This window comes from Ambystoma mexicanum, chromosome 10, assembly GCF_040938575.1.
Source record: "Ambystoma mexicanum isolate Mex_15411 chromosome 10, UKY_AmexF1_1, whole genome shotgun sequence".
In the NCBI taxonomy this organism is placed as follows: Eukaryota; Metazoa; Chordata; class Amphibia; order Caudata; family Ambystomatidae; genus Ambystoma; species Ambystoma mexicanum.
This window is the reverse complement of record NC_090932.1, coordinates 471074186-471095484: the sequence shown is the minus strand read 5'-3', so window position 1 is coordinate 471095484 and position 21299 is coordinate 471074186. Positions and strand designations below refer to the sequence as shown.

The 21299-nt window shown below is 45.6% G+C and overlaps 1 protein-coding gene across 3 annotated transcripts in view; it reads left to right on the top strand.

Moving 5' to 3' along the window:
* Window positions 1–21299, top strand: part of DZIP1L (DAZ interacting zinc finger protein 1 like) — a 366901-nt gene that overhangs the window by 319099 nt on the left and 26503 nt on the right. The gene's annotated exons all lie outside the window — the stretch shown is intronic.

Here is a 21299-nt window from a genome sequence, read left to right as displayed (position 1 = left end):
TACCGAAATACAACAGGGGTTGCATAGGGCCTTTGATAGAGCCAAATAGGTATAAAGCGTGCAGTTTTCTAGGTTCCAGCTAGAGGTGCAGGAAAAAATCCCTCGGGCTTACCGTGGTTGTGTGAGTCCGTCCTTGCAGAGGGCAGGGTTCCTTGCAGGATATCTTCGGGAGGGAGGGACAAGGGAGAAGGCCGCGCCGCGCCTACGATCAGGGCGCAAAACAGGGCCTTTGTATGGCCTTCGGCTGCGCCGGCGTATCCGCCTGCCGGCGGATGTAGGATTTAGATATTGCCGCGGTTAGCGAGGCTCAGCCTCGTTCTGGCGCCGTAATGCGCCCGCCATGCCCGGGTTAGGCACAGTGAAAGGACAAGGTCAGGCAAGCCCTGCACCTTGTGCATTCGTAGCTCGTGGGCAGCGGTAATGGCTGCGATGTGGCTTCTGCGGGGGGGGGAGAGGGCTCCTGCCCTCTGCCCTTGCCGTGAGGTGGGTAGTACAGCATGTGCATGTAGCGCAGCCAGAGCGCTAACAGTAGCTAACAGGCCTTATGCTGGCCTTAGCTGGAGCCGGCTTCCGCCTGCCGGCGGATATACGCGGTAGTTATTTGCAGCGTTGCCTGGCGACGAAGGGGAGCTAAGCCTCGTTCTGAGGCCGCATCGCGCCCGACATTTTGAAATCAGGCAAGTCGGCGCCGTGCGAGTAGGAAGGCTTCAAGAACAAAAGGATGGCAATTCGGAGGGTGGCTGTGCCTCAGCAATCATGGGGTAGGTGGGTGGAAGCATGGGGGTGTGCTCACCAGTAGAAGCAGCTGGGTTGGTAGGCCAGATCGTCGCGTTGCAGAAGAAGAAGTTGCCTCCGTTCTGGTCGCGGATGCAGGGCAGCTGGTGGGGGCTCCAGCCCACTCCACCTGAGGGGTCGAGGCTGAACACGAGAAGACGACGGCAGCATTGTCCTGGAGGGTCTCTGTGAGCACGGTGAGTTCCTCATGGGAGAAGTGGACCTGCCGCTTGCGATCGCACGCTTTTTTAGCAACTTTTCCCATATTTTTTTTTTTTTACTGGGGTGGCTAACGGGTTGGGATGTGTCTCAGGGTCGGATTTTTAATGGTGGTGTGGGGATTCTGATTTTATAGGTGTACGGCGTGCTGTTTCCTGTTCCGGCCCCATGTTTTTACTTCCGTTTCCGTATATTTACGGTGACCGTAATTTGCGCTGACCGCTCATTACGGTGACCGCTAAGATGGGTGGCGGAATTGCACCTAGGGCGGCGTACGACGGCGGTAAGGGGCGTTTTGGGGTCATTTCCGCCATCGCGGACTTTGCACTTCCGCCATGGCGTAATGCTCGTGCCCGATGGGTCGGAATTAGCCGCACTTTGCTCCATCGTGCAATGGCGGAAACGCTATTTACGCTATGGCGGTCATGTCAGTTACTTTCCGCCAGGGTCGTAATGAGGCCCTTAGTCTTGACCACCTGCCATAGCTACCCCGATTGGTCTGGCTTGTCCAGAGGTTACTTTGTTCCAAGAAACTAGGATGGCCTTCTGAACCTCTGCCCCTCCAGGTCAGAGTCCAGAAATCCATCTTAACACTCTCTCATCACCTCCTCACTCTTCACCACCTTTTTAATATCCACCTACCCCTTAGTCTTCACCATCTCCAGCCTCCTTTTTTCCCTCTGGCCTTCTCTCTCCAGCCTCATTCCTCCTGATCTAACTAAGCTGCCTCCTGCTTTTACCCCCAAAACTCTCCTTACCTGGTCCTCTCTTCCTCAAAACACCCAAACCCTTCTGAGAAAGCAAGCCCATTTTATAGTGGCCTGACACCAGCCCTGAGAAACCTCCCCACCTCATCCAATTCAGGGAATGTGTTCATCAATTTTGAAACTGAATTTGTGCATTATGAATTGAGGGTGGTTCACCTGTGGACCCTGCCACTTCACCCCAAGTGACATGAAACTGTACTTGCACCTGAAATTAATGTAGCACAGCCTTTATCAGGACATAATAAGGAAAAAAGCAGATATGGGACCTGTCAGGCTCTGGAGGTGCACTAGGTGACCAGTCAGGTGAACTGAGCAGAGTTGATGAGAAAAGCAGGAGAGAGGAGAGAGGGGATTAGCAGCGGAGAAGGAGAGAGAAGGAGGCTTGGTGTATACTGATTCTATTATTTCAGTCTTTTGACATTGTATTTCTTTGCTGCACTTGTGTTTATTAGAGGGAGTTCTTTTGATGTTTTGTACTCTCTCTGTCCCTATTCGGTCCATACTTGAGTTTGCCTGCCTTTTCCATTTTCTCTGAGTTTAGCGCTTCTGAAATCAGGCTGTCCTTGCGGGTAGGATTTGACAACCTGGCGTTCCCCAGAAGTCGCAATGCTATCGTGCCAGGAGTTATGATCCCCTTGCCTAAACATTTCTCGGTAGGTGGACGCTCTGCTATCCATTTATGGGGCATGGCTTCAATATAATTATACCAAAAGTGCTCTGCGATATTAGAGGGCCTATTCATGATGGGGGCTTCTCTTAAAGGGATAGAGGCACATTACGTATCCCTGTGACAAGCCCCTGGCACCTCACTGGTATAGTGGGATAGACCAGATGGTCCTACCTTTGGCACCCTCAGGCCCAGCACCACTTATCCTTTGGTGGCAATTATACTCCTGGGCCACCCAAACAGTAGTTCCCTTAAGTTCATGAATGAGAAATTAACAGGGGAGCCCAACGAGGCAACCCAGCCTTAGCCCAAAAGCTATAGCTTTTGTATCGTAACTATCAAGTACGCCTTGGGCGGCTTCAATGTAACCCTCTTAAGTAAGCCCTCGTATTCTACAAGCTTTCAGCGCCTCAATGCCCGTGGGCTGTAGTGCGCGTTACAAATACAAATTAATAAAATAAATAAATATAGGAAACTATGGGCCTCATTACGAGTTTGGAGGCAGCCATGGGGCTATTAGCACCATGGATGCCTCCAAACCGGGCTCCATTACCGGGTTCCTGCAATGAGGACTTACCGGGTCATTCCGACATAGGAGGACCCGGTAATTCCTCCTTGCAGGAACCATTCCCCATTCCCATTTGAGCCCCCATAGGGCTCAATGGGAATGGGGAGGGAGGTAATAACAGGCACATTACAGCTGACCCGTTATTACATCCCTCTTCCCCTCGGTGGATCCGGAAAGGACGCCTGGTTTTACCTGGCGTCCTTACAGGGTCCCGCAAAGGGAACCTCGTAATCGGTGCTCCCGTAATGAAGGGTGCTGGTCCCGTACCGGCACCCTTCATTACGGTAGTGCCACCCTTGTAATGAGGCCCTACAACTCCAACCATACATTATGGAGAGACATAAAATGAGTAAAAGAATAGGTGAGGGCGGAACAAGATTCCCCTTCAGCTAGGGAAAAGGTAAAATAGTTACCAAGTGCAAGCAAAAAGTTCTGGGTTGACACAGGTCAGGAAGATTTATCATGAATGTGAAAATCTTACCCAACAGTCAAAGCATGCTGAATGAGTCTGGGAGGCTGTGGTGCAAACCGCATGGTTTATGCAGGTTGGATTGCTCGCGAGTGAGTGAGGGACCATACGCATGCGAAATGCCGGTACAGTTTAAAATACAGATGATTGATAAATACAATTACCAGAATGAGGAAAGAGATGAATGAAAGGATTTAGTGACTACCAACTGTGAATTAAATGAAAAAGGCCAAAGAAGGACCAGAGAAACAGTGAACTTTGAAAATGTGAACAAGCCTATGAATAGGGTGCAAAGTCCCAACAGGAGAGTAAACTGGGGATTTGGTGTTGTTTTTTTTATTGAGAAAGGTTTTGTGAATACCGAACTGTGAATGAAAAGAAACTGACAAGGCCAAGGAAGGGCCAGAGAAACAGTGAACTTTGAAAGCATGAATAAGCACGTGGACAGGGTGAACATTCCCAGCAGGAAAGTAAACTGGGAATTTGAGGTTGCTTTATTCAATGTGACTGATTGGAGTGAAATGAAACTCATTTTTAAATACTGAGCCGAAAGAAAGCAAGTGTGACCGAATACTAATTGAATTGAAAGCAGTTGGTGACGTTCCCTGATAAAAAAGGAACAGTTTATTTATTTATTATTTTTATTTATTTGCTTATACCGTGCCGTAAGCCCGCAGGCATCTGGCTGCCAATATTGTAAGTGACTTCAATCCAGCATTCCAACTAAGTGAATGCCTAGTATGGGATGGCCAATGGAAACCCTTATTTATATATTTTTATGTCAAAAGTTCTTTAAATCTGGATGATGAACCCTTATATAACGCCCCTCTCTTTGAATCTCCCCGACCTCACTGAGCCAAGAAGTGGGTTTGTTTTGCAAATTAAAAGGTTTATTTGAAGAATTGAACGATATATGTATCTCACTTTTATGAATAGAATAATATCTGAATAGCACACTTATGAATATGAACGGTGATCAGCAATGGGTAGTATTACAATATCAACAATCTCTTTAATCACTTAGGAGTAGGAAAAGGAAGGATAAGGTAGCAGAGAATACTTTGTATGAGTCCAAGGAAATGCAAGATAGGAAAAAATGCAACACAAAGATAAACTTGATATGATTTCCACAAAAAAAATATAATCACTTTTTCCCCTGTGACTACTCACCCCCCCCCCCCCCACTATGCAATATGAAGAGATGCAAATGAGGGGACACATGTTTCAGGAATATTAATCAACAATGCAGTTCAATCCCAGTTCCCCCAGCAAGCTTAGAGAGAACAGCTATGATTTTAAAACAGGTCAATATGCTTATGTGATTGCAATGAATGTGAAAAATGCTAAAAATGACTTTAATTCGCTAAATGAGATTCAGGATAAGTGAGAGTTACTTTGGATTGGTTCAGGTCAACACTAGCAATGATTCTTGAATAATTATCAGATAGAAAACGAATTTCAGCAGTTGAAAACAAGAAACCGCTATTTTGACAAGTGGTGAATTTGAGCTAAATGGCAATTTGCGGCAACTTTTCCGCATGCGTGAAACGCGATTGCAGCAAAACTATAAGGAATTGCAATGTCGTTTTAGGTTCGTTAGAAAGCTTAGGATCCTAGCTTCAAAATCACAGTTAAATTTTGGTTCTAGGAATCAAGATTTCAAAATGACAGATTGCGCTTTAAAGATTTAGCAACAAGGATAGGCTTATACTAAGGAGCTATGAAGAAGCAAGACACTCAACGGGCAGCCACTAGAACCGCGGCGCCTCCGCTCTGACCTCTGTCCGTCAAGACATTTGAAAAAATATCAGCGCATAGATGATTATCGCTAGAATGATCACAGACTATACAATAAACAGGAATTCAGGATGGACACAAGATTCTATAATGCAGTTCTAGATAGGTTGAAATGGTTGGATTGGGTTACTTAAGATTAAGAGATGACTATGGACAGTTCTAGACTAGATACTCACTCCTATGGCTTTGGAATGGAGTGGGCCTCGTCAAAGATCTGGTCAAGGGTTTGGCTGGGGTTCTCTCGCCACCGGACAGGTCATGGCACTAGGTTCTGCTTTCAGCATGGAACTCTGTTTTGCGCGGCCTCTTGGACTGGATCTGACGGGTTCTGGATACAGCTATGCTCTCTGGGTCTGGATTCTAGCACAGGGTTCTTAGCTAGAAGCAGAACAGCTCAGCTAGGCTGTTGGATTTTGGGGTTCCCCTTGGAGGTTTAGGGGTTAGAATCAGGTTGCAAAAGATTCTGAGGCCTCTGAAAAAGGTTCAGCTTGTGGGTTAGGCCTCTCTGCTTCAAGGTTCTAGAGTTTGGTTCTAGAGCTTGGTTCTGGAGTCTGGTTTCTGGATCTATGTCTGGATCTTCCTGCAGGGTGCTTTGCCAAGAAATCAGTTGAGAAGTGGAAAGTGTGCGTCTTGCCTGTCCTCAGCAGTCCCAATTTATGTAATTCCAAAGTGGGTGGGGAGGGTGATTCTCTATACCCAACCCTCTAAGGATCTGATAGGACAGAGGATTTCCTGTCCCCTCATTGAAGAAAGGAGCAGCGTGTCATCCTGTGTCATCATGTGTCATATTTATGGTTTAGGGAAAACCCTCCCCTTTGTCCCTGTACAGTATATCTTATTTTTCATAAAACACATATTTACAATATACACAACTTGTTAATACTACATAAATTTCATGACAGATTGCCTAATGTACATTTCTGTTCAACTCTCATCTTCCTAAGAGCTTTGGTTCAGAAATGACACATTTTTCACGCTGTTGGTGGGTTTCTCAATATTAATTCTGCACCAACTTTTAGACATGCATGCACACCCCATCTGAGCACATTTCTTTAATTTTTCATGTTCCAAGCTTAAACACAGTAGCTACAATTTGAATAAATTCCGGGGTTAAGTCTCAGAACATTGCACAAATTCCAGCTTAGTCTTAAATTGTGAGTGAATTTTTCATTTTAACAATCTCAAAGTTTCACATTTTTGTCAGTTCAGTGCAATTTGATATAAGCATTTTTCTAAAAATGTAATCCAATGTTAAATCCACATTTCAGTCTGGTCCGCCTCCAGAGCTGGGCTGACTGAGAGGGTCACATGTCCTTCTTCCTGGCAGAGCAGTTTGTTGTCAGTCACACCCAAATTAGCATTTCTATTCAGCTCAATGGCTCCATTGTTTTCACTAAGAGCAACAGGCCAGCGTGCCACTCCCATTTCCTTTTGACTCCAGCCTGTTAATCTCTAAGACAAGGGCAGGGGGAAGTTTCCTTTGTTCAGGGAGAGGTGTGGAATTTGTTTGAAGCACAGTGTGGGAAACTTTACTCTTAAACCAATGTCTAAAAATTGTCTTCTCTTAAAATATAACTCACATTTTTCACAAATACATCAAACAATTTTTCACTTCATGCCTTTTCAGAATATAGTTTTGAATTGTATCCACCTCTTAGGCTTCTGATAGCAAGTCTTTCTTTGGCATAGTTTGAGTTCAATGTACAACTTGACACAAAATGGTTTTAAATCGCCGGCTTCTGATAGAGGTGAGTAACGGTATTACACCCATTTTTGTACAGCTTTCTTCCAGCAAGCAATCCTCAAAAGTGGACTTTGTTCCGATAATACGTACTTCTGTGGACCTTATATTTATGTAGATTCTTGAAGTGGAATGATGTTGACCACCCAACAAGAAGGTTGGATCTTTTTGGGTCGTTTTTGAGCCAATATTTTTGCAAATTTGACACCAAATAAAAACAGATTTTTCAAACAGCCCTGTTTCTTTTGCAATGATTTTGCTCTGTGGGAAAACAAATGATGGGTTTTGGCAGTGGTCTCCTGTGTTACCACTGACATAGGCAAAAGTAGATGGTGGCCTATTTTTCAGATTTTCACTGCGTACTTTCTGGTGATTTCTAGCAAGCAGCATGCTTTCCAGCAGCCATTTCCGAGTTTTCTGCTGCCAGCGATGCACAGTGATGTTGCAGGGCTTGGATTAGTGGGTTGATACATCCCACAAGACCCCCCTCTTGCGATGGGCGTTGATCTTCCATCAATGGAACTTCGCAAGACTGGGATGTCAGCCTCATCTCTCCAGATTCCACAATGGCAAAGTTCAGCATCTTTTCCTCCATCAGGGTGGATTGATTGGTTCTCCTCGCCAGTCCTGATTGGAGTATTGAGCGATACTCCGGGCCCCTCAGATCTTTGCTCCCGGTCCCCGGGTCGTCCTCCTTGGTCAGTCTCCATGGTTTCCAATCACTATAGGTTATCTACTATGATGACAAAGCAAAAAAACATATTTGCAGACATTTCCCCACCAGTATTAATGTAGTTGGGCGGACATATACATTTTATAAATCAGGAGACATTTGCATTATTGTATTTTATAGACTATATGTGGAATATTTTGGAGTTGGAATTTTATGGATTTGGAGGGTTCCCCTCTGGGGTTCCAGAAGACGCCTCCAGTTGCTGCAGAGTGTGCAGAGGATGGCAACACTTTAGCTGATTAATATGGACCCACTTATCTTCCCCTTCCACCAAACTGCTTTTGGGGAGATTTTGTCTACAATTTCAAAAGGTCCCTTCCAGGTAGGCAGACATTTCCGCTGTTTGGCGTGGTTCCTTTGGAAATTGTATAAGTAGACCCGGTCTCCTATATTGTATTCTTTTCTGGTAGTCTTCAAGTCATAGTGGGTCTTCATGCTGTCGGCTGATCTTTCTAGATTTCGCTGAGCACAGGCAAAAGCATGTTGAAGGTTTTTTCTTAAATTTTCAACATACTCATGAGTTGTGGAGGCATTGATCAATGTCTGCTCTTGGTTCCTGTAGAGCAGATGCTGGGGAAGCACCGTCCTGCGTCCAGTCATCAGCTCAAACGGTGACATTTTAATTGCAGATGAAGGGGTAGATCTGATGGCCATTAGGACAAGAGGTAATCGGATATCCCAACTTGGCCCAGAATCTGCCACAAACTTTTTAAATATGCTCACAATGGTTTTGTTGTATCGTTGTACTGCACCACTAGAGGCTAGCCGGTAAGCAATGTGTAGCTTCCTTTTAACCCCGAGTATCTCCCACATCTTTGTCATTACTTCGCTGGTGAAATGGGTATCTCTGTCTGACTCAATCCTTTGGGGTAGTCCAAAACGCAAAAAGATGTGATTGATCATCAGGGCAGCTTCTGTTTCTGCTTTGCAGTTTGGGGCCGGGAGACATTCCACCCATTTAGTAAATAAGCATGTCATGGTCAACATGTACTTATTTCCCCTAGAGGAGCGAATCACAGGCCCAATGAAATCTACTTGCAAATCTGACCATGGCAGTGTCATCCCCCTCTTCTGGAGAGGCGCACAGTGTGAGGGATGTTGGCTGAAATTGTGCGCACACAAGACAACCCTACAAGTATTGGTCGAGGTCCTGCCCCATGTGTGGCCAGTATGCAACCTCTCTTAAGATTTCAAGTGTTGTATGAAACCCCCTATGACCGGCTGTGGCCGCATCATGGGCGTGACTTACCATCAGGCTTCGGAATGAGGTAGGAACCACCCACTGATCATGGCCAGCTAGGGATTTCTTCACCAACAAACCGCCTTGGATTCGGAACATTTTTGGACATTGCATCAATACTCTGAGGTCCTCTTTCCCAATGTAATCGGTATCCGTCAGGGGAAAGTTCTCAGGGTCCTCAATGTCTTGATAAAACTTACCAATTATTGGATCCCCTTTCTGAGCCGTAATCAAATCAGCATCTGGGGTCTCCTTACTCCATTGTGCAGTTGAGAGATTGTTGTGAGGATTTGTCTGGGACCTAGTGATAGCAGTGACTGGATTTCTCCCAACAGGGACTTGATCTCTATTAGATCCCCTTGGATGGCCCCGGTTGTGGCCAGCTGATCAGCAAAGTCATTTTCAGTTTTGTCTGGTCCCTCTACTTTAGAATGACCCTTGATCTTTTTCCAGTAGATGGTCATCCCATTCGAGGCGACCAGATTATCAATATTTTGGATTAACTTCCTATGTTTCAAGGGTTTGTTATTAGCACATAACATGCCTCTGGTTTTCCATTTAACCAGGTGCTCCACGAACCCGTTCCGTACATAATCTGAATCTGTGATTAAGACCAGTTCATGGAGTTAATGTTGGACAGCAGTGAGGATGACTTGATGCACAGCCATCAACTCTGCCACTTGACTACTTTGGGGACCAGTTTTGTACCCAGCGGAGGGTTCTGGGGACTCATTCACCCATGCATTCCCTACGCCAGCCACAAGTTCTTTTTCCCCGTTGTTGTCAACATGGTAAGAGCATCCATCCACATAGACAGTGGGCATTCCCTTACACTTGTCTTCTTCAAAGACTTTGTGTGGGGAATTGAGGTATGCTTCCATGTTGCCCTTGATTTTTAGACTTTCGTCCTCGAGACAGTTTTCTCTGGCACAATCATGCAAGTCAACCAGACCTTGCGCGAGGGGACTCTTCTTGTTTTGGCCATATCTGACCTCCACAGGAAAACCTTGCATTGACAGAATCCAGGAAGTAATTTGGGAATTACTCACATTTCCGGCCCGGATTCTGTCACTTTGGAGATATTGCAGAGGCTGGTGTGGAGTCTCCACTATGATGTGTTCCCCCTGGATAAACGGGCGGTAATCCTTCAATGCCCACACCGTTGCCAGGAGTGCCTTCTCACAATCATTGAATTTTTCCTCCACAGAGGATAAAGTTTTGCTCACATAGGGGATTACTTTATTGACCTTGTCATGCTTTTGGTATAATACCGCAGTAAAGCATGTATTTGAGAACCCTGTCTCCAAGAAGAACTCCTTGTTTCTGACAGGGTAAGCTAGGCAAGGCACTTGTGAGAGGCTTCTTTTCAGTTGTCTTACTGCCTCGGCTTGTTTTGGACCCCATTCCCACTTGACCCTCCCTTCAAAAGATGAATCAGGGGTCTGGTGATCTCTGCGTAGCCCTCAATGAACTTTCTGCCGTAATTAGTCAGTACAAGGAGGCTCCTTAGTTCTAGCAGAGTTGTGGGGTCCTTCAGTTTCTGGAGTGCTTCCACTTTCTTTTCCTGGGGACAGATACCCTGAGGAGTAATCTCATGCCCCAAGAAATTGACACGGGTTCTACACCACTTTGCTTTCTGAAAGGAAAGTTTTGCTCCGGTGGCCCTCGACTGTGTCAGAACATAACGGATCTCCGCTATGTGTTCCTCCACAGTTGAGCTTTTGATGAGTACATCATCTACATAAGCCAGGTTACCCCTTTCACCCAGGTCGGGCATGGCCTTATGTAGGAAAATGTTGAATTCATTGCCGGAGTTGAGGAACCCGAAGGGAGTCCGGGTCCATGTGTACTGCTGGCCCCCAAAGGTAAAAGCCAGCTTGTATTGGCCCTCCATACTGACTGGTACAGTCCAGTATCCATTGGCCAGGTCTATTGCAGTGAATACCTGTGACCCCTGGATCTGGGCCAGCCCTTGGTCAATGTAGGGAAGAGGCCATCGGGAAGTATGGACCCGTTTGTTGAGCTCCCTAAGGTCGGCGCAGAGGCTCCACTGGCCGTTTGGCTTCAGTATCCCCAGCACCAGATTATTGAAGGTGCTGTGGACTGCACGGATTATCCCACGGGACTCAAGGTTCTTAATTATTTCAGTAAGGGACGATGCGAGAGGCAAGCAATATTGCTTCACAAACACTAGAGTCATGCCCGGGTCCGTGGGAATTGTTGTTGTGTGGATGTCGGTGCGACACAGTCATATGAGTCCACCGCAAAGAGATCTTGAAAATCCAAGAAAACTTGTTTCAACTTTTGCTTCTGCTCCAGAGTCTCACAGGCATCAGCTAGGTTGACTCTCTCTTCAACCGTTTTCCTGAAGCCTGGAAAAACATCTGGTTTTGCTATCTCAGCGGCCTCCTCCAGCTAGGTGGAGAAGTCCCTAGTTAGAGTGCTGATTTGGACTGGGTGCTTCAGGTGGGAAAGGCAGCCCTCATGGACCTGAAAAATCACATCATCCCTCCTGAAGTCACAAGTCACATCTTCCTTACCATAAGGGCAGGAAGTGTACACCAGGAAGTCCTTTGCCCCCCCACATGCTGGGTAAAGATCCTGTCTGGTTTTGTGTTGTCATCACTGTCAAAACAGTCCTTGGGAATTGGTCCTAACAGTTCATTGCCTAAATCAATGGAAAAATGTCGGTCATCAACCGCCATTCCAATAACGGTGCCTGCGGCTAGAGTGATACTCTTTAAGTCGCTGTTATCCACCTCTATTGGAATGGTGTCAAGTTCTATATTGACTAATGGTGTTGGGTTTGCCCCAACCCTTGCTGTTGGAGAGAAGCATTTAGATGAATATAGGCATCAGGGTTTTTCAATTTCTGTCCTCTTAACTTTCATTTCCAGGTAGAATTGTCAGGTCCTTTCTGGGATGGTGACTTCCTCTTCAATCTGAATTTCAACTGCATAAGGTAGCAATTGAGCTGACCTAAATGCTTTCTCTGGATCATCAAAGCCCATGGGATTATCCGCGAATCGGGACCAAGCTTTGAATTTTATTAGGTCCAAACTAAGGGCAAAGCGATTGAGAATGTCACTGCCTAAGTAAAAGGCAGCAGTGACGTCTCGCACGACTCAACAATTATGGACTATGCTCTTGTTGCCTATGGAAATTTTGAGCATACACCTGCTTGGCAGGAGATGTTTGGAATTGGGTGCTTCCAGATCCTGTTCCCATTTGTCTGAGTCTAAATGTGGGAATGGCTGGATCTTTTGGGAGTTGGCGGAACATGGCTTCGCTGATCAAGCTCTTACCATTGTTCACACACACTCGGGCGAGAACAGAGTCCTTCCCTTCATTTAATTGAACAGGGATGAACAAATGCTCTCCAATTTGCTGAATATCAGCCAGGCTCTGAGCTGATTTATTATCTTTCTGGACTATTGAAGTGGGAATGTCTGATTGTGGACTGGTAAAGAATTTCAGAGTGTTTCCTTCCAGTGTGGAATTCCACCTTAGACTGGAAGGAAGGTTGATTTTCAGAAATAGAGAGGACCCCCCCATCACCAGTTTGTTGTCCTACTGCTATTACTGTCACGTCTGGAATTTGGTTGTTCTGGAAGTGAAATTCTACTTGGTCAGGTTTTTGTTCAACCATGTGGCATGTGCCGTTTAAACAACATGGTTGACTCTCTGTTTCAATTTTATTGGTCGTCTAGTCTGGGTCCAGAGGACCTTGTTTACGCAATCTATTAGGGGTGACAACCTTCTCAGGAGGTCATTCCCTAGTAAACAAGGGGTGCCCTCTGGAGTCACCACTATGACCGGGTGTTTCACCTTGTGTCGCCCAATTTTAATATCCAAATCCGCAGTCCCCTCGGTGGGAATTTCCTTCCCGTCAAAGTTCTGAAGTTGTCCAGGAAAAGAGGTGAGAGGAATTTGATAATTCTCCCCCCTTCCTGAATTCAGTTCATCAAAGGCCTTTTTGGACAGAAGGGTAGCTTGGGATCTAGTGTCTACCAGTGCCAAAATTGTACCCTGCCCCTGTACTTGAACCGGGGCATAGTATCTTCCCTCCTTCTCCACAAGGGGGCACAGATAATGCAAATTTTTGGACAACTGGTGGGCTAGTTTTCTGGTTTTGGACATGGAGAGAGAAGAGATTTCGGCAGAATTCTGTGGAGAGTCTTGGGAATCTGCAAGAAAAAGGTGGCAACTAGAGATGGGAGAAGTGTTGAGTTCCCCTGGTTCTGGTTCTGGGCCCTCCCCCTTTTTTGGAGGCAGTCACCAGGATGGGTTTGAACCAGGGGAGTTTGATGTTGTTGGTTCTGGGATGGGAAGATGGGTGGCGCTAGCTCAGTCCTCACATCTACCCAGTCTGAATTTGAATCCCTTGGGACACATTTTTCTTTGGGAGGAGTTCCCCCATCTCTGGAGGAGAAGATCCTTTTCCCAGCATCCTCTGAGGATCCCTCTCCTTCAAATTGGAAGATCTGTACCTCCTCCTCAAAATGGGTCTGTTTGGGTCCTTTGTTTCTCCTACCCCCCTCTGCTCCTTAGCTGGCAGACTTTCAGGGGCAGGAGATTTTGTTTCCGGTTCCTGGGTTTCCAGGGGCTGTTTACAAGTGGGGAAGGAAGCTTCCTCCAAGGCTTTACACCCCCCTTCCCCTTGTGCCTCCTCCCTGGGAACCGGTGAGTTGTTGGGGTGCTGCCCCGTCATTGTTCTGGAGCACCAGGTCCACAGTTTGGGGAATTCTGCGCCGGCATGCTCATCTGATGGTTCTGCTGAGCCCTCAGCATGTGACCCAGATCCTGTGCCATGTTTTGGACCTGCCGCTCAAGCTGTGAAACCCGCTCAGTCTGATACAGGGTTCTGTTTTCTCCCCTGGGCTGATCCCGGGAAGGGTAGCTATCCCTTCTCTGGTAGCACCCCGGGTTGGGAAGATTTGGGTACCCCTCCACCCTTGGACTCCCCTCTCCCGGATTAGGTTGTCTGGGCTCAGGAAAGTAGGGAAAGAAGGATGGATGATTTTGGGGTTGGAAGTTCTGTGGGTACCTGGGGAAAAAGTTCTGCCCAGGATTTGGGAAATTTCTGGTAGTTCCCTGGGTTGTGTGCTTGGTTGGATCCCCCCGCTTGGGCTGGAGGGGTCCACACATAACCCAGGATGGGGCTGTTGCCCTTGTAGCGGGGACCTACATAGTCAGGGGAGTGAGGGACCCCATTTGTGGGACTACCTCCTTGGCTCCCTGTCTGTGACTGGTCCGAGGGCCTTCTGGGCTTTGAATTATTCTCTGCAGGCAGGTTTTTAGGCCCCCCCCATCTCTAAATCCTAAATGGGGGCAACCTTTACCTTTGCCACCTTGGCAGCAGCAGGGGTGCTGGTCGGTTTGGGGCTTTTCTGAGCATTATTTTTATTTTCTATTGGCTTCTGCACCCCATAGATTCGGGTGGCCTGTTCAATGACCCAGTCTAGTGATCTTTTCTCATGAAAATCTCTCACTAGCTGGGTCATGATGTTTTTAGGCAAGGCATGGAAAAATGTATTAACAAATTCTTTGCTGTCCGTGCGCACCCTTTTGGTAGTCTGCGCAAAGGCACGCTTCAATTCCTGCACAAATTCTTGTGGGCCTGATCCTCCCCACATTGTAAATTGCAGGCTGCCTTGCGAGCCTCTTGAGGATTTCTGTGAACAGAAAAATGCTTTAGGATGGCAGCTCTATATGTGGACCATCTTGAATGATGTTGGTCCTCCAGCTCCCCAAAGAAACTGGAGTATTCTGGGAAGAATGTCCATTTCACATACTGCATGCAGCTACTGCTGTCTTTCAAATGGAAAGTCTCCATCATTTGCTCAAAGAGCTCTAAGTGTTCCCACACAGAATACTTGGAGTTCCTGTGATAAGGCGTGATGACACTCCTTATTGCCTTAATCTGTTTTAAGGGATCCTTAAGCAAGGCCTTTTTGCCTTATTGGCCTTCTTGGTTCGGGTAACCCTGGTCCATTCATCCTCTGACTCAGAGGCACTGCTCCCAGAGGTACCCGTCCGGTCTTCCAGGTTTTCCCGGATTCTGCGAGCCTGGGAATGGCTGTCAGAATGTGGGGACCTAATCTCCTGTGTCCTGGGGCAGTCAGAGGAGTCTTCTGATTGCTCCTTGCTCCCAGGATTTGATGGATACCCCCCCACTGACCTAACTGGGCAGAGGTTTTCAGGAAGCCCTTAGTGGGCCTAGTCTCCTGGGGCTCCCCACTAAACTTCACTGTGCTTGGGTGCCCATACCCAGATGCCCGCCCATCCATTCCTGGGAGGTACTGTTCTATGAGCCCCATACTTCTGACTGGATAGTAATCTGCCATCTCTGTGGCCCTGGGCTCATGTGCGCCAGGGGACATGGGGGTGGCAGAGTCCAGGGACTGGGAGAGATGGAGGTCTCTGGTACTAGGGCTCCTGAGGTTATGCTCAGGTGTTTCCCTTTCCCAGCGAACCTCATCTCTATCAGCCCCTGCTCCCTGTTGCCATGCAAGAGCCTGAGCTTTCTGTTCCTCAATCAAGGCCTTACTAGACTCTATCAGACTCTCTTGCATGGCTAAATGGCTATCTGTCGCTGGAGCCTATCATTGTGCTGACAGAGAGCCTCATTTTCTCTGTGCTTCCTGGTTTGTCTTGGAGTACTGGGCCAGTCTTTGCTGCAGGAGGGTTACCTCCTGAGTCCCATCCCTACTGGCCTGTTCCTTTCTTGCCAGAACATCTTCCACCCTCCTTGTGTGCTCTAACAAGTTTTGATGCTCTTTTTGGAGGTCACCCAGTCCCTGGAGGGCCAGGTGATTTTTTTCCAGCTTCCCTTTTAAGTGACAGACTTCCTGGCCTAAGGTATCCCTTTCCTGAGCAAGAGCCTGCCTCTGTGCCGCCAGGTCGTCCCTCTGTCTTTAAAGGGCACCAGCTTTCTAGTGCTCTACCTCAAATTCTGCCTGGGTGTCCAGGTCTTTCAGAAATAATGTATTGCTCTCTGCCTTCTCTCTATCTAGGTGGCTTTGCAGGGTGACTACCTGCTCTGCGCATGCCCTATTGAAATCCAGCTGTTGCTCCAGCTTTTTCTGGCTCAGCAGTAGGGATTCCAAACCTTCTTGATACTCCTTCTGCAAGGCCAGAATTCTGGTATCCTGGTCTGCCCTTTCCTGTTGCAGGATACCCATATCCTCTTTTATTTTAGTTATATACTGCCTACTTTACTTTCGTTTTCTGACTCCTGGCTCCTCTGCAGCCTCTGCTCAGAAGAGTCCAGATCAGATTGGGCCTTCTCTAATGCCATCAGTTGCCTACTTGCCAGATCTTGGCCTTCAGCACATTTGTCCTGTATGGTTCCCATAGATAATTATAAAAATGCTGCTACCTTGGCAATCTTGTTGTGCTCATCCTTGGCATTAGGGGCCATATATAGTTCACTCAGGGCCACATGTAAGGGACCCTGATCTCTCCAGATATCTAACCCAGTTGCAGTGACCTGTTGTGTGATCGCCTGCAACCACACATTCTGGTCCTGCTCAGTCCACTCACCTCTCACAAATGGCTTATGTAAAAGGTGCTCTCTAGCTATCTTGATGTCTACCAATGTCGTCATTCTGGAAATTGATTTCCTTCCTGACTTACAGAAGTTATTTATTTTATTTTGCAAAACACACCGTTTCCTTAGAGCGTTCCCTTTTGAGGGGTGCGTTTACAGCGTAACACAGCGTGCTAGCCGACCAGGATTTAGGTATCCTATTAGTTAGCACACTGTATTAAGCTGCACAAGTGGTAGCTCTAATCCAGAAGTCCCGCTATGAGCCCCCAATCTGTAAGGGACTTCAATCCAGCATTCCAACTAAGACAATGCCTAGTATGTGATGCCCAATGGAAACCCTTATTTATATATTTTTATGTCAAAAGTTCTTTAAATCTGGATGCAACGCCCCTCTCTTTGAATCTCCCCAACCTCACTGAGCCAAGAAGTAGGTTTGTTTTGCAAATTAAAAGGTTTATTTGAAGAATTGAACAATATATGTATCACACTTTTATGAATAGAATAATATCTGAATAGCACACTTATGAATATGAACGGTGATCAGCAATGGGTAGTATTACAATATCAACAATCTCTTTAATCACTTAGGAGTAGGAAAAGGAAGGATAAGGTAGCAGAGAATACTTTGTATGAGTCCAAGGAAATGCAAGATAGGAAAAAATGCAACACAAAGATAAACTTGATATGATTTCCACAAAAAAAATATAATCACTTTTTCCCCTGTGACTACTCACTCCCCCCACTATGCAATATGAAGAGATGCAAATGAGGGGACACATGTTTCAGGAATATTAATCAACAATGCAGTTCAATCCCAGTTCCCCCAGCAAGCTTAGAGAGAACAGCTATGATTTTAAAACAGGTCAATATGCTTATGTGATTGCAATGAATGTGAAAAATGCTAAAAATGACTAATTCGCTAAATGAGATTCAGGATAAGTGAGAGTTACTTTGGATTGGTTCTTGAATGATTCTTGAATAATTATCAGATAGAAAAAACGAATTTCAGCAGTTGAAAACAAGAAACCGCTATTTTGACAAGTAGTGAATTTGAGCTAAATGGCAATTTGCGGCAACTTTTCTGCATGCGTGAAACACGATTGCAGCAAAACTATAAGGAATTGGAATGTCATTTTAGGTTCGTTAGAAAGCTTAGGATCCTAGCTTCAAAATGACAGTTAAATTTTGGTTCTAGGAATCAAGATTTCAAAATGACAGATTGCGCTTTAAAGATTTAGCAACAAGGATAGGCTTATACTAAGGAGCTATGAAGAAGCAAGACACTCAACGGGCAGCCACCAGAACCGCGGCGCCTCCGCTCTGACCTCTGTCCGTCAAGACATTTGAAAAAATATCAGCGCATAGATGATTATCGCTAGAATTATCACAGACTATACAATAAAAAGGAATTCAGGATGGACACAAGATTCTATAATGCAGTTCTAGATAGGTTGAAATGGTTGGATTGGGTTACTTAAGATTAAGAGATGACTATGGACAGTTCTAGACTAGATACTCACTCCTATGGCTTTGGAATGGAGTGGGCCCCATCAAAGATCTGGTCAAGGGTTTGGCTGGGGTTCTCTCGCCACCGGACAGGTCATGGCACTAGGTTCTGCTCTCAGCACGGCACTCTGGTTTGCGCGGCCTCTTGGACTGGATCTGACGGGTTCTGGATACAGCTATGCTCTCTGGGTCTGGATTCTAGCACAGGGTTTTTAGCTAGGAGCAGAACAGCTCAGCCAGGCTGTTGGATTTTGGGGTGCCCCTTGGAGGTTTAGGGGTTAGAATCAGGTTGCAAAAGATTCTGAGGCCTCTGAAAAAGGTTCAGTTTGTGGGTTAGGCCTCTCTGCTTCAAGGTTCTAGAGTTTGGTTCTAGAGCTTTGTTCTGGAGTCTGGTTTCTGGATCTATGTCTGGATCTTCCTGCAGGGTGCTTCGTCCAAGAAATCAGTTGAGAAGTGGAAAGTGTGTGTCTTGCCTGTCCTCAACGGTCCCTATTTATGTATTTCCAAAGTGGGTGGGGAGGCTGATTCTCTATGCCCAACCCTCTAAGGATCTGATAGCACAGAGGATTTCCTGTCCCCTGATTGGAAAAAGGAGCAGCGTGTCATCCTGTGTCATCATGTGTCATATTTATGGCTTATGGGAAAACCCTCCCCTTTGTCCCTGTACAGTATATCTTATTTTTCATAAAACACATATTTACAATATACACAATTTGTTAATCCTACACAAATTACATGACAGATTGCCTAAGGAACATTTCTGTTCAACTCTCATCTTCCTAAGAGCTTTGGTTCAGAAATGACAACTTTTTCGCGCTTTTGGTGGGTTTCTCAATATTAATTCTGCACCAATTATTAGACATGCATGCACATCCCATCTGAGCACATTTCTGTAATTTTTCATGTTCCTAGCATAAACACAGTAGCTACAATATGAATACATTCTGGTGTTTAGTCTCAGAACATCGCTCGGATTGCAGCTTAGTCTTAAACTGTGAGTGAATTTTTCATTTTAACAATCTCAAAGTTTCACATTTTTGTCAGTTCAGTGCAATTTGTTTAAGCATTTTTCTAAAACATATATTTAATCCCATGTTAAATCCACATTTCAGTCTGGTCCGCCTCCAGAGTTGGGCTGACTCAGAGGGTCACATGTCCTTCATCCTGGCAGAGCAGTTTGTTGTCAGTCACACCCGAATTAGCATTTCTATTCAGCTCAAGGGCTCCATTGTTTTCACTCAGAGCAACAGGCGAAGGTGCCACTCCCAGTTCCTTTTGACACCAGCCTGTCAATCTCTTAGCCAAGGGCAGGGGGGAAGTTTCCTTTGTTCAGGGAGAGGTGTGGAATTTGTTTGAAGCACAGTGTGGGAAACTTTACTCTTAAACCAATGTCTAAAAATTGTCTTCTCTTAAAATATAACTCACATTTTTCACAAATACATCAAACAATTTCTCACTTCAAGCCTTTTCAGAATATAGTTTTGAATTGTATCCACCTCTTAGGCTTCTGATAGCAAGTCTTTCTTTGGCATAGTTTGAGTTCAATGAACAACTTTACACAAAATGGTTTTAAATCGCCGGATTCTGATAGATGTGAGTAACGGTATTACACCCATTTTTGACAGCTTTCTTCCAGCTAGCAATCCTCAAAAGTGGACTTGTTCAGATAATATATACTTTTGTGGACCTTATATTTATGTAGATTCTTGAAGTGGAATGATGTTGACCACCCAACAAGAAGGTTGGATCGTTTTGGGTGGTTTTTGAGCCATGATTTTTGCAAATTTGACAACATATAAAACAGATTCTTCAAACAGCCCTGTTTCTTTTGCAATGATTTTGCTCTGTGGGCAGACAAATGATGGGTTTTGGCAGTGGTCTCCTGTGTTACCACTGACATAGGCAAAAGTAGATGGTGGCATATTTTTCAGATTTTCACTGCGCACTTTCTGGTGATTTCTAGCGAGCAGCATGCTTTCCAGTGGCCATTTCCGAGGTTTCTGCTGCCAGCAATGCACAGTGAGGTTGCAGGGCTTGGATTAGTGGGTTGATACATCCCACAATATATAGACAAGGAACCCAAAGATTACAAAAGATAGGACAAAGCATTTAACACATAAAATCTGTCATGGGGCGCTATTCTAACTCACAGTTGGAACTACTTGAAGAGGTATGTTTTGAGTTTTTTTTGGAAGATGGTGTATGTGGGCTTTGAACTGTTTACACTGAAAAGAACAAGCATTGGCAAGTGCCATAAGAATAACAGGAACTGTGTCATTTGAAAGAATAAGCAGTGACAAAAGCTTTGAGAAGATTTGATAATCTAACAAGTGAATGGCTGCAAAACAAGTATTGTGACAGCTGCAAGAGGATAAGGCAAATTCCACAGTGAAGCTGAAACAGTGCCAGTGTGACTGTAAAGAAGCAAAGTAAGTTGTCGGTGTCGTGACCTGTAATGGGTGGACCATGTGGTCCGACAACTGCGCCTAGACTGAGACACCCACCTAAAGGAAAAGCCATTTAACACATCTATAAGTTGTATATAGTCAAGGAAAACTTGTGTATTTTGAACTGTACTTTGTTAAAGACACTAAAGCCTGAAAAGCTGTGAAGGATCCCAAGAAATTATGTTGGCTTTGAACATTGAGAGACTTGAAAGCCTGGGGAAGGGAACCCCTCCTTTTGATACAGTGAACTATCTTGAATCCTGGGGAAGGGAGTACCCCTTTCCAAGCAAGAGCTAGAAGAGGCTCTGAACTTGTATTTGAACACTTTTCAGTGTGATCCTGACATCCCTACACTTTATGCACAAGTAGATGTGAGAGCAAGTACAGGTTTTGGACACCAACAGACTTTTACTTTGGACTTCCTGACACAAACTATCCTTAGTTTCAGTTAGGTAGGTAAATCCCACCTTAGCATAGGGCAAGTTAGCCCTTTTTCCAACCTTTTTTTTGATCTGAATAAAAGTTTGTAGCCCAAGCTGTACTCAATTGTCTGTGTCTGCTTTCTGATTCCTTCTCACTTGACAATTAGGTTAGAATCTGGGGCTTCCATTGTCTGCTGACCTGCTTACAGGTCAGAGGACCCCGGGGTAAGCAATTGCCAACTGTTTCTGTCCTGGGAACACCCACTGACAAACAATTGATTCTGGTTGGAGGGTATCAGGTAATATTATCCCCATATATATGGTCGCCGTAAATAATATTGCTGGGAAAAGGTTGCGGCGATATTATATGGGTGACCATATATATGGGGACAGGGGC